This window comes from Monodon monoceros, unplaced genomic scaffold (genome assembly GCF_005190385.1).
Source record: "Monodon monoceros isolate NGI ecotype Baffin Bay Population unplaced genomic scaffold, NGI_Narwhal_1 Super_Scaffold_12, whole genome shotgun sequence".
Taxonomy (NCBI): Eukaryota; Metazoa; Chordata; class Mammalia; order Artiodactyla; family Monodontidae; genus Monodon; species Monodon monoceros.
In genome coordinates, this window is record NW_021703768.1 from 72,421,551 (window position 1) to 72,436,648 (window position 15,098).

Genomic DNA, 15,098 nt, shown 5'->3' on the forward strand with positions numbered 1-15,098 from the left:
CTTTAAAAAGCTAAAAATAGAACTACCACACAACCCAGCAATCTCACTACTGGGCATATACCCTGAGAAAACCATAATTCAAAAAGAGTCATGTACCAAAACGTTCAGTGCAGCTCTATTTACAATATCCAGGACATGGAAGCAACCTAAGTGTCCATCAGCAGGTGAATGGATAAAGAAGATGTGGCACATATATACAATGGGATATTACTCAGCCATAAAAGGAATGAAATTGAGTTATTTGTAGTGAGGTGGATGGACCCAGAGACTGTCATACAGAGTGAAGTAAGTCAGAAAGAGGAAAACAAATACCATATGCTAACACATATATATAGTATCTAAAAAAAAAAAATGGTCATGAAGAACCTAGGGGCAAGACAGGATTAACGATGCAGACCTACTAGAGAATGCACTTGAGGATATGGGGAGGGGGAAGGGTAAGCTGGGACAAAGTGAGAGAGTGGCATGGACATATATACACTACCAAACGTAAAACAGATAGCTAGTGGGAAGCAGCCGCATAGCACAGGGAGATCAGCTCGGTGTTTTGTGACCACCTAGAGGGGTGGGATGGGGTGGGATAGGGAGGGTGGGAGATACAAGAGGGAAGAGATATGGGGACATATGTATAACTGATTCAATTTGTTATAAAGCAGAAACTAACACACCATTGTAAAGCAATCTTACCCCAATAAAGATGTTAAAAAAAAAGAGCTCTTTTTGGCAGGGTACACAAACATTTATATTGAACCTTTTATCCCCAGCGTTTTTAAGTATTACCTCAGTAATCTTCAAAGCAGCTACTTAAGGCAGGTAGAACAATTTGCTCTGCAATTTTATATGTGCTGCTTAATACGAGTGGGAAAGTGTGCAGGATAGCACTACCAAGAGTGGCTCACGACAGTACAGGCCACCATCCAGAGAAGAGAAGCCTCTCCATGAGCTTCATCTGCCCAAGACTTTCTATCCATTCCCATCTCCCCAACACCCTTAGTTTACCTCTTTTAGGGCTGCATCCCATCTACAGGAGCTTCCTATCATCCCTCGCCCCTCAGCCCCCAACCAAAAATTGCTCATCTTTCTAATTCCCATGTCTTTGCCTTTATGCTGAGCAATACTGAGTTAATCTGAGAAATGTCTTTGTGTTATACAGTCACGATGCCCTACATGTCACCCTTCTATTTATATTTTGACAAAGAACTTAGGAAGATAACATCTTAATACAAATATAATAGAAAGAATGATACTTTAAGCAGGAGGATCTGGTGAATGTCCCTTAAATGACATTAGACTTTAGTAGGCTTTACCTAATCGTTGGGTCTGTCCAGTGGAAAAGTAAACTAATAGATAGGAATGAAGCTTAACCACCTCTCACTCTTCTTTATCATCTAAAAGAAGTATATGTGTATACATGCATTGTGTGTGTATGTGTGTGTGTGTGTGTGTGTGTGTGTGTGTGTGTGTATCCCTTTAAGACTACTACTTTCCAGGTCTCTACTTCTGCACTCTAACCTTCATCAATATGTAGGTCCTCTGTGTTTTCCTTAACTTTTAGATTTTAGGTATTAGTTTGCGTTTCAGATATTCTATTTACTGTTTTGTGGAGGGGATACCTGAAACTCTGTGCTTCCATCTTTAAGAAAACTGACTAATCCACAGCAGTTCTGGAATGATCAACAGCATCATTACTGTAACCATTTAGAAGTATTAGCTTCAAGAGACAAAAGAGTTACACAATACCATTTATTGGTTTGCGTGTGACTTCCTGTCTATTCTAAAAGAGCACTAATTCCTATTCATTAAATCTTTTTCATATGTATTGAGATTTTCCTTTATAGTACAATTCAGTTTTAATCATCTGACCAGACAATATGGCTTGTCAAAGGCAGAACTTGCCTCCTGGTGCATTGAGAACACTTGTTCTATATAAATCATTACTTACAGTTGGCCCTCAGTATCCAAGGGGGTTTGGTTCCAGGAACCCCCTTACCAAATTCCAGGGATACTCAATGGCATAGTATTTGCATATAACCTACGCACATCCTCCCATATACTTTAAGTTATGTCTAAAATACTTATAATGCCTAACACTATGTAAATAGTTGCCAGTGCACAGCAAATTCAAATTTTGCTTTTTGGAACTTTCTGAATTTTTTTCAAATATTTTTGATCCGTGGTTGGTTGATTCTGCAGATGCAGAAGTCGAGGATATGGAGGGCTGACTATATATCTCAGAAATTACATTAGCAACTAACATTTTATCTTAATTAATCAGCTAACATTTACATAATGACAGCTCTGTTGACATCCCAAACCCTCCATGCAGTTTTCATACAAAGATACCAACTAATCCAGGAGGATTCCTCCAAGTGGAGCTTGAGAGAAATTATACCTCAGATTAACCTAAGAGAAAATATCAAGTCCCCACCAAAAGTAGACTTCTGGGAGGAGTGAAATATAGGATGAAAAATAGCTTCTCAATAGCTTCTCTACTGTTTACATTGTACCTCTAACATTTTATCTAAGATGAAATTCTAAATTGGCATCCATGCTTTTATTCAGATGTATAAAAATGTCTCTAGTGCCCAGCACGGTGCCTGACACACAAAGATGCTCAGCAAAGATTTGCTGGAAAAAAAATGAGTAGACAAACACTCAAATGCCAAATATTAATCATTTTTGGACTATCCTCCATTTTATATTACCCAAACATCGGCTTTCTTCCATTAGAGGAATCATCAGCAGTTGGCAATAGTTTAATTATATTTTAGGACATATACAAAAACATAAAACCTATGTTCATAAAACATGAGCCAAAAAACATCTAACTGCCTCAGTATGGCCATTCTCAACTGCCCTCCATTTCCTTCTTAAGGACCACTTAAATGTTCCCTTATTGCCAATTCCAGATATGTCTTAAATAAGTAATAAGATAATTAGCCCTGAAGCACACACACTCAACAGGCCAAATATTAAAATAATACAAGACCTTAGGAAAAAAATACATTATAAAAACAAATCATGAAAACCCAGTAGAGAGTGAAATAAACTGGCTGCAGGGCAGGACTGAATCAGACAAGTATGTACTGCAGTCTCCATGATTCTACTTCAGCAAGAAAATTTCTGGACAGAGCAGGGATTGTCAGAGAGATCTGGGGATCTGAGACCTAGCTGAAATGTAAAACTAAGTAGCTATGTGAGCCTGAGCATGTGACAGACTTCAGTCTGAGTTTTTGTTGTTTTGTTTTCTTGCACACTGTAGACACTAATATTTAACCCAACTTTCCTCATCTGTAAAAATGATCATCTCAGAAGTCCTTTCAAGAACTAGTATGCATGGATTCTGAGATTTTAGGTTTCACTTCATGGAATTAGAGACTAACTACAATTAGAAGGGGAAAAAAATATTAGGAAACTTCTGCTCTCTGAAATTTATCATCAGTCTTCTCAAAACACTAGATCCATTCCAGAATCAAAATGAAAGCTTCCCATTTTCTCTAATGTTTAAGTGCCTTAGGTCCACAATATGTTATTGTGCACTGAAAATTAGAGTATTTTGAATTTTAAGATATCACATGGGCTTGTTTTCATATTTTTACTTGAGGTGGATCCTTGAATGAGAACCAGTGTTGGAAGCCTTGCCATAGTCCAGCAATTAAAAAGATAAGTCAGGCTAGATTTTGACCCTAACCTCAGTTCTCATACATCTTAGGGACCTGTCTAGACCAGCACCCCTAAAGCAATTCAAACTGAGACCTCTGAGTAGTCCAAATGACTCAGCTGAACAAGAGACTAAGACCGATCACCACCTACAACCACTGTAGATTTCTTGTCCACCTCCTCTGTGCCTGCTACACTACCATAGACAATGAGAATTCAGAGGTGAACATGACATAACTCTCCTGTTAGAGTTCATAGTCTAACAGTTCATATGAAGAAGTAAATAGAGAAATGCAGTGAGCTGAGTGCTAGGTAGAGATAAGGACAGTATGTACAATAGTACATACGAGAGGCATCTATCAGTCTACGGGGCAAGAAGAGGCAACATCTAACATGAGATCTGAAGGACAACTCAAGTAAGGTAAAGTGATAAGACCCTGGAGGAAGAGTGACCCATCTGGTAGAACAGGAAGGAAGTCCAATGTTGGCTATCATTGTTGTAGCAACAGACAATGGAGCAGTGTTTCTCTACCTGGGTGTGCTCTTCCACCCAACTGCAGAGTCCCACCTAGGGAAACTGTTAAATATGCAGATTTTTAGACTCCACCTTAGCCTGACTAAATCAAAATTTCTTGTGGGTATACCCCAGAGTTCTGAATTATAAAAGTTCATCAAGTGATTTTGATGAAAGCTGAGGTTTGAGAACCACTGCAATAGCAAGCAGCCATTTCATGCTGGTGGTTGTCAATGTTTAGGAGCTGACGATGACCACAGGTCTGCACAGGAAGATGATCAGCAACAGAGAACCTTGAATGGTTTCCCAGTCATCAGGTTGGAGTGCTGGAACAGATTCAAGTTATGCAAGGAAAGGAACTGCAGTCCCGGACAAATTATCAAGCCAGGATTCCACCACAGAAGAAAATGTCAGCATTCAGAGACAAGGGCAGACAGAGCAGGACCAAGTCACAAGAACGAGGAAGAAGTTTAAATGATAACTAGACGTTAAGGTTAGAGAAAAACTGGCAGGCATAGGTGACCTCATGCTGAGTGCCAGAATGCTGGGCCAGGTCTGTGTTGAAGAGTCAGTTGGACTGTGATGATGAAAAAGAAGGCAGTTTCTAAGACTGATAGAGCAGGCAGGCCCATGTATCCTGGAAATAGATAATAGTGTGGTGTGCCAGGTCATGTTATAACTTACTATTCTAATAAAATCATCAAATCCCTTTTGCCCTATTATCATTCTCAGTGCTTGTAGATATATGGCTCTCAATATTTCAACATTCTTCTCCTTTACAGTTAGATGGAATCTGTTCACATTCCTAACCAGACCTAAATCTTACATTGAGGTGTCCTCCAGCAGGATTACAGAACCACTTCTTTGATATTTGAGATCAACACGTATCTGTGATTGTAATTTGGAATCACTGGCCAATGATGGCCTTTCTAGTGCAAAACAAACCATCAAAATCCCTTTATTCAAATCACTTTTCTGACTTAATCTGCGCTTAGAGGGTAATTCATTTCACTTGTTGTTCCTAAATGACTAGCACAGTTTCTGCAGGTCATAGGATCAAAGTAACTATGAGCCATACCGAACAAAAAGCCCCAGCTGTGTCCTGTTATGTTCATGACTCCAATACTGGTGTTCACGCTCTTGGCATATCAGCCTGGCTGACTTTCAACCACTTCCAATACTCATGCTGGTTCTAATAAAAAAATGTACAACACCCTCTTAAACTACATTTTTTACAAGAAAACAACGTATAATATATGGTACAGGCTCTGGAATCAAAAACGCCTGATTTAATCTCACCTTGCATTGATTAACTTGTGTGAACTTAGGGAAATTATCTATCTCCAAGAACCTTACCTGTACAATGAGGATATTTATAATTCCTAAATCTCTAGTTCATCAAAGTGCTTTAGAGATTAAGAAAACTGTTTGTAAAGCATTTATAAGAGCATATGGTAAGTTTATTGTTATCCTTCTTGCTGCTACTGTTATTCGGGCCACTCCAGCCTAGAGGTACTGTGAAGGCACATCCATAGGAATCACCTGTTTTACTGGCATCTGTCTCCCCTTGAGAACGAAAAGTGCCCCACAGGTTTCTTCTGGGAACCTGCAAGGAAATGTTGCCTGTCCCGATGATCAAGTGCAGAGTCCACTACAGTGTATCATCCATCATGTTCTTCCTAACCTGCCCAATGACGTGAGTGACATCCCAGGTCTATGGCTTGAGAAGACCACTGTCACTGCTGCTGCTAAGCGTGTTTGTGTCTGAGCCTAAGATGTCGCCTTCTGACATTCTCAAAACTCCAGCACACTACAGCCCCAATGATGTCACACTCCATCACCGGAAGCAGGGTGACTGAATACTAGCCATCCACAGTTTCTGTGAGAACAATTTTTTCAGCTAGTGTGCGTAGCCCACCCTCCATACATTTCAACTATGGCTCCACGCACTAAGCCAAGGTAACTTTTTTGAAGGAAACACCAGGCTATACTTCATCTCCACCCCCTTCCAAGCTCCTTTTACCAACTCTCCCCAAATCAACCTGCCAATAAACCCTTATAACAGTGATTACTGGAAGATAGTATAGTTCAGTCATTAAAAGTAAGGGATCTGAGTCAGAAGATGTGGGTTTAAGGGGAAAGTGACAGCCCCTCTGTCCCTCAGTTTTGTTTGGTTTTGTTTTTCAGCAATAAAATTGATATAATAATAGAACCTAATTCTCACAGAAGTTTTGAGGGCCTAAATGAGATGAAGTATATGAAAGATAGCACAGTGCCCAGCACATAGCATTGGCTTGGTAAATGGTGGGAATGACATCAGCTGTCACTCCATTTTGAGCAGCCACATGTTACGGACTGAACGTTTGTGACTCTCCAAAATTAACATTTTGAAATCTAATTCCCAATGTCATAGTATTTGGAGGGGGGGCTCTTTTGGAGACAATTAGGTCATGAAGGTGGAACCCTCATGAATGTGATTTGTGCCTTTATAAGAAGAGGCCAGACATCTTTGTGCTCTTTCCACTGTGTGAGGATACAAGCCAACAGTCTATAACCTGAGGGCTCTTGCTAGGACCCAACAATGCTGACATCTGATCTAGAACGTCCTAGTCTCCAAAACTATGAGAAATAAATGTTTATAGTTTAAGCCACCCAGTCCATGGTAGTTAGAGCAGCTCAAACTGACTGAGACACTACCGTTTAAGACAAAACTAAGACTTCTTCTGTGACCTAACAGAATCACAATTTTTTCTATTCCTATAGGGTTTTTTTTGTTTGTTTTGTTTTTTCCTTTTAATGGTTACCATGGGCTCAGTAGCTGTTGGGATAAAAACCTTTTAAGTATGAGAAAATGATATGGAACTTTGTTTTTCAAAGCCAATAACCAACTATATCCTATGTAAGTTTAATATATCAGATTTACAAAAGATGCATTCATTTTGTATAAGCTTGCCACCCAAGCAGATTAGCTGAAGACTATGACACATTGATTTAATTAGTTTTAGAACCATTGTTCCCCAGAATTATTCTCTTGTTGAAAAAATGAACCACAAAATGTGTTTACATAAATACATATTAAAGCAGGTTAACCCACTGTAATAACATTTGTATAACATCTAAAACTATAAAATGTCATTTCACTTTTGTAACTTAATTTAATCCTCACAACAAACATGTAAGCCAAGTACAGCAGATACTGTTTCTATCTTATGGATAAGGAAACTAAAGCTCAAAGAGGGTAGGTAAATTGGACATGTCACACAGCTGGCAATGAAGAAGTCAGCACTTGAATCTGAGACTTGCCAAATAAGACTTTCCAAGTAAGACTTTCCAATGCTTATTTACTGTAATACCATTGGTTAAACTTGTTTGCTTTGATTGATTTTGATATATATGCATTTTGGTATGCCAATCCATTACCTTCCATTCTGCCCAATTCACTTACTGAACATTTAAAAAGAATCCATTCCACCCTGTGTCACAAAATGATGCCAAGAATCATCAGAATTCCTTATCCTTCTCTGACCTCTCTTTTGAGTTTCCCATCTAGGAACGATTCTGGGCAAACAGAGCCCGGAAAGCAATTTAGGAAAGAGTCAAAAAACATGAATTACCTTCACTGGGTTTTCTGAGGCTGAGGGACCTGTGAGAAAACACAAAATTGAGGATTAGAAATAAGACAGAACTTCACAACTTGTTTTCTTCCTTCTTCCAAACTTTACTAGACCAGTGGTTCTCAACTTCAGTTGCAACTTAGAAATAACCAAGGAGCTTTCCAAAAATCCCAAAGCCTGAGCCACACCCAGACCACTTAAGTCAGAATATCTCAGGAGGGGCCAGGATACCGGTAGTTTATAAAAGCTAACAGGTGCTTCCAATGTGCAGTCAGGGTTAGAGAACCAGAGAGCTGGGCTAAATGCCACATCTCAATGGCAATGATAAATTGGGGAACTAGAGTGGCTCTTAGAATAAGCACCCACCGCTGCTATGAAGAAGGGCAGAGACCTTCTAATAATGAAAGAATGGTGCTGTGCCTGGTCCAGTGACAAAACTGGAATCTGGGTCAAGAGACAGCCAGATCCAGACTCCTCATATCAGCCCTGGCAGCAAGTGCTGTAATAATACAGGAAATCTTTTCTTCACCCAGGTTAAGCTCTCCATTTCCATATGTTGCCTGAGTTTTTTCTAGACATTAAGGATTACTCTTCTTCCAATTTTCATTGTGCCTTCTGTGACTGTGCTGTTAATGTTGTTAAAGCTTTGTTTATTAGGGTGATTGGTTCATTACCAAAAAAAAAAAAAGAGGAAATCATTCAAAATTTATCCTTCAGAAAAGAATCTGGAAACATAAAACATTACAATTTTATCCCTGTTTTATAGATATCCTTTTTTCAACTCTCTGAAATCTCTTTTAGATCAGATTATTTTGTGAGTTAGAATCAAACATCAGTCTTAATTACAGGTACTGAATGTTAAAGAAATAAATATAATAAGAAAAATAACTTTCATGTTTGTTTTAGCATATATTTAAAACTCCTATTCTCTCATTGTTTTAACTGCTGATATTTACAATAGAATTGAGGCCACAGCATTTATTGACCTTTCTTTAATCTTAAAATAAGTCACCCATTGCTTTTTTTTTTTTTTTTTTTTTTTGCGGTATGCGGGCCTCTCACTGTTGTGGCCTCTCCCGTTGCGGAGCACAGGCTCCAGACACACAGGCTCAGCGGCCATGGCTCACGGGCCCAGCCGCTCTGTGGCATGTGGGATCTTCCTGGACCAGGGCACGAACCCGTGTCCCCTGCATCGGCAGGCGGACTCTCAACCACTGCGCCACCAGGGAAGCCCCACTCATTGCTTTTTGCACCAAAATTCATATATGAGAAAAATCCTAACTTTGCCCTTAATTTATGACTAAAAATATTTTTAACATAAAATCATTCTTTATGTATTTATAGTATATTTCAAAAGATGTAGTCTTTTTGCCACTATTCTGAACTTGTCCCATCTGCCCTGATAAAAATACAAGTTATAGATGTAAGAATCTCCATAGGAATTCTTTAACTTTGTATCAACAGACAAAGAAATCATTCTTGAAATACATCTGATGACATGATAGACTGGTAAAGTCAAATCTCTCCAGAAGCAAAAATTAACTATGATTACTTGATGTAAGACATCACTCAAACCAATCAAATGTTATTTTGGGAAATCATAAATTTATATCCAGCATCAGTTTGTCACTCATTAAATTCTTATAAGAATGATTAGGAAATTATCTTAATAAGTAAACGTTAGTCTTAACCTCTTCTTAGTTTGATGGCTTAAAAATATAAGTTTATATCAATCCATTGAGTCTTGCTAAAAGTCTCTTGCTGCTTGGAGAGTTATTTATCCTAATATTAATAAACTTTATCCAGGACTGACAAGGAAATTCCTGCATTGCTCCATTCTGCAACAAATTTACCTATCCCATGCTAGCAAAGCCTTGAAAATATGATTTGACAATATTAATAAATATTTACTGGATACCTACTATGTTCCAGGCACTGTGTGTGTGGTGCTTGGAATATATGAAAATCTCATTATCTGAAAGTGTTCCCATACACAAAAACTCCAGGAGCAGATTGCAGTCTTGCCAAGGTGTGGTTTCAGTGATTGACATGGATCACCACCTCCAGCAGTCAACAATGATAGAAAGCAAAGCTGCTTAAAAGGGAGTTACTGATCCTGCAGCTGTATTTTGCTTGTCGCTCTTTGAAAGATGCTTATTTGAAGATCTCGATTATGTGGAAGAGAGGAACAGAGAAGTTTTAGAGCCACAAGTAAATCACCTTGTTGGTAACTCAGAGAGATCACAGAGGAGGGAAATGTAGTGGGAAAAAAAATACAGAAAAGATTCTATGACCTTGATGACAAAGGAGTCAATTTCTTCTCCAATAAACTTGTTTTTTTTAAAGTACTACAGCAAGAATAGAACCAGAGTGTCCTTTCATTTCCCAAAGGGAGAAAAGATCTAATCAAGGGAGACTCTCCCTTGTTAAGGTATCTAATCAAGGGAGACTCTCCCTTGTTAAGGTATCACAATGATTAGTTCTGGTAACATCTACTTTTCAATGAAAAGTATGCACTCCTTTGATTTGCTTCTAAATTACTCCCAAAATAACTATCTACATTTCTCACTTCCATCCTTATTGAACCTAAGGCAGGAAAAAAAAAAAATTTCTGACGTATCAATGATCGCTTATCAATTCTCAGAAATGATAACAGCAAACTTTCTCAGATTGACTCTTAGGCTCTGTTCATCAGAATTATACAGAATGTTTGACTGAGATTAGGGGTTTTATATCTGCAGTGATTTCCTCATTTTCCATAAAAAATCCTGTAAAAATGGTGATATAATTCAAGTTTCATCCAATTTATTATGTTTTAAACATCTTCTACATGAAGACAGTGAACAGGTGTGATCAATGAAAATGTCTAAAAATAGGACCATGGCTAACATCTCTTAATTTAGCCTAATCTACCTAAATTACAGTAAAACCTAATTTATTTGAACTTCATTAATTTTAAATGTGACAAATCTATATGGCACTTGGCTGAAGTTAATCTGTGAAATTAGATGTAGAATAGAATACCAGTTTACCACTTCTAGGAGAATTGGTTAAACTCTCTAAGCCTCTATTTACTTACCTAGAAAATGGGAATAGTCTCTCATCTATTTTTACTTTCTCTTGTCACCCATACTGTTAATACTCTATTCAATCTTCAAACATCTTCTGCATAAAAATAATACAAAAGCCTTCTAACTGAGACTTTGGCTTCCATTCTTGCCCACCCCACCCCCGAAAATTATAGGTCATTATTTACACAGAAGCCATAGTGATTTTTAAAGTCTAAGTCAGAGGGCTTAGACCTGGAACATCCCCCATCCCCCAGGTTGCACAGCCAGCCATGCCAGGACTCCGTCCCACCCACCAATGGATCAGCAGCCACTGTGACAGGCAGGGCCTGGAAGCCAAGAGGGCCAGGAGCCAGCCCTACCTACCAGCATTCCCATAGCAGTTAGCCCTACTACAAGAGAAGTGCCCCTGCAGTTCACATGAGGGTACCCCTAGAGCATAAAGCTCTAGTGACCAGAAGGGTTGTGCTTCTGAGCCCCATAGAATGTCTTCTACATAAAGCCACCTCTCCAAGATCAGGAATTGTAACTGACCTACCTAATACATAGAAATAAACACAGAGATTCAGGCACAAATGAGGAGACAGAGAAGAATGTTCCAGATGATTGAACAAAACCAAATCTCAGAAGAACAACTAAACAAAGTAGAGATAATCAATCTACCTAATAAAGAGTTCAAGGTAATGATCACAAAGATGCTCAATGAACTTAGAAGAATGGATCAACACGTGAGGAGTTTAACAAAGAGTTAAAAAATATAAAAAAGAACCAAACAGAGCTAAAGAATATGGTAACTGAAATTTAAAAATACACAAAAAGAATTAACAGTAGATTAGATGATGCAGAGGAATGGAAAAGTGAACTGAAAGCCAGAGTAGGAGAAGTCACTCAAGCTAAACAGAAAAAAAATTTTTAAATGAAGTCACTTTAACAGACCTCTGAGAAAACATCAAGTGTAATAGCATTTGCATTATAAGGGTCCCAAAAGGAGTAGAGAGAAAGCAGCATAAAACTTATTATAAGAAATAATAGCTGAAAGCATCCCTAACCTAAGAAAGGAAACAGACATCCAGGTCCAGGAAACACAAAGAGTCCAAAACAATATGAACCCAAAGAGAGCTATACCAAGACACATTACAACTAAAATGGCAAAAATTAAAGATAAAGAGAGAAACCTAAAAGCAGCAAGAGAAAATCAACTAGTTATGAACAGGGGGACTCCCATAAGTCTATCAGCTAACTTTTCAGCAGAAACTTTGAAGACCAGAGGGAGTAGCATTATATAGTCAAAGTGATGAAAGAAAAAAACCTACAACCAAGAATATTCTACCCAGCAAGGCTATCATTCAGATTTGAAGGAGAAATAAAGAGTTTTAGTCTAAAGCAAAAGCTAAAAGAGTTCAGCAGTGCTAAACCAGCTTTACAAGAAATGCTAAAGGGACTTCTCTAAATGGAAAAGAAAAGAAAACAACTAGAGATATGAAAATTACGAAAGGAAAAATCTCACTGGTAAAGGCAAGCATAGAGTAAAGGAAGTAGGTCAACCACTTATAGAGGGAAGTTTATAGTGATACAAGCCTGCCTCAGGAAACAGAAAAATAACAAATAAATGATCTAACCTTATATGTAAAGGAACTAGAAAAAAGAACAAAAAAACCCCAAAGTTAGTAGAAGGAGATAATAAATATCAGAGCAGAAATAAATGAAAGAAAAACTTTTTAAAAAATAGGAAAGATCAATTAATCTAAGAGCTGGTTCTTTGAAAAAAAAAAACAAAATTGAGAAACCTCTATCCAGATTCACCAAGAAAAGAGAGAGGACCCAAATGAAGAGAAGTTACAATTGACATCACAGAAATACAAAAGATCATAGGAGACTACTGCAAACAATTATATAGCCTAGAAGAAATCTCCCAAGACTGAATAAGGAAGAAATAGAATATATGAACAAATTACCAGTAATAAAACTGAATCAGGAATCCAAAACAAAAAACAAAAAAAACCCACAACAAACAAAAGTCCAGGACCAGATGACCTACAGGTGAATTCTACCAAACATTTAAAGAAAAATTAATACCTATCCTTCTCAAACTATTAAAAAAAAAGAAAAGAAAAGGAAGGAATACCTCCAAACTCATTCTATGGGACCAGCATCACTCTGATACCAAAACCAGACAAAGGCACCACAAAAAAGGGGAAAAAACTTTAAAGGCCAATATAACTGATCAACATAGATGCAAAAATCCACAACAAAATATCAGCAAATCTAATTCAACAGTACTTTAAAAGGATCATACACCAAGACCAAACAGGATTAATCCCAGGGATACAAGGGTGGTTCAATATCCATAAATCAGTCAATGTGATACACCACATTAACAAACAAAATCTTACGAAGAAAAAAAGTCATATGATCATCTCAAGAGATGCAGAAAAACCTTTTGACAAAATTCAACATCCATTTATGAGAAAAAAAACTCTCAATAAAATGGGTATAGAGAGAGCATGTCTCAACATAATAAATGTCATATATGATAAGCCCACAGCTAATATCTTACTCAATGGTGAAAAGCTGAAAGAATTTCCTCTAAGATCAGGAACAAGACACAGATGCCCACTTTCACCACTTTTTCCAACATAGTATTGAAAATCCTAGCCACAGCAATCATACAGGAAAAAGAAATAAAAGTAATCCAAATTGGAAAGGAAGAAGTAAAACTGTCACTGATTACAGATTACATGATACTATGTATAGCAAATCCAAAAGATGCCATCAAAAAACTATTAGCACTAATAAATTCCATAACGTTGCAGGATACAAAATTAATATAAAGAAATATGCTGTGTTTCTATACACTGACAACAAACTATCAGAAAGAGAAATTAAGAAACCAATCCCGTTTACAAGTGCATTAAAAAGTATAAAATACCTAGGAATAAATCTAACCAGGGAGGTAAAAGATTTGTACTTGGGTATCTATAACACACTGAAGAAAGAAATTGAAGATGACACAAATAAATGAAAAGATACATCATGCTCATGGATTGGAAGAATAATGACTGTTAAAATGATCATAATACTCAAGGCAATCTACAGATTTAATGCAGTCCTTATCACAGTATCAATGGCATTTTTCACAGTACTAGAACAAATAATGCTAAAATTTGTATGAAAACACAAAAGACCCCAAAGAGCTAAAACAATCTTGAGAAAGAAGAATAAAGGTGGAGGTATCATAAGTCTTGACTTCAAACTATACTACAAAGCTACAGAAATCAAAACAGTATGGTACTGGCACAAAAACAAACATAGATCAATAGAAAAGAATAGAGAGCCTAAAACTAAACCCACACTTATATGATTAATTAGTGTACGACAAAGGAGGGAAATGGGGAAAAGAGAGCCTCTCTAAACTTTAGTGCTGGGAAAACTAGACAGCTACACGCAAAAGAATTGAACTGGACTACTCTCTCATACCATATACAAAAATAAACTCGAAATGCGTTAAAGATCTAAATGTAAGACCTGAAACATAAAACTCCTGGAAGAAAACATGGGCAACATTCTCTTAGATATTTACCTTAGCAATATTTTTTTCAATCTGTCTCCTCAGGCAAGGGAAACAAAATCAAAAATAAACAAATGGGACTACATCAATTAAAAAAGCTTTTGCGGGCTTCCCTGGTGGCGCAGTGGTTGGGAGTCTGCCTGCTGATGCAGGGGACATGGGTTCGTGCCCCAGTCCAGGGGGATCCCACATGCCGTGGAGTGGCTGCGCCCGTGAGCCATGGCCGCTGAGTCTGTGCGTCCAGAGCCTGTGCTCCACAATGGGAGAGGCCACAACAGTGAGAGGCCTGTGTACCAAAAAAAAAAAAAAAAATAGCTTTTGCACAGCAAAGGAAACTATTAACAAACAAAAAGGCAACCTACTGAATGGGAGAAGATATTTACAAATGATGTATTCAATAAGGGGTTCATATCCAAAATATATATAAAAACTCATACACCTGAACACCAAAGCCCAAAACAACTCAATTAAAAAAATGAGAAGAGGACCTGAATAGACATTTTTCCAAAGACATACAGATGGCCAACATACATGTGAAAAGATGCTCAACATCACTAATCATCAGGGAAATGCAAATCAAACCACAATGAGATATCACATCTGTCAGAATGGCTATAATCAAAAAGACAATAAATAACAAATGTTGGCAAGGATGTAGTGAAAAGGAAACCTCC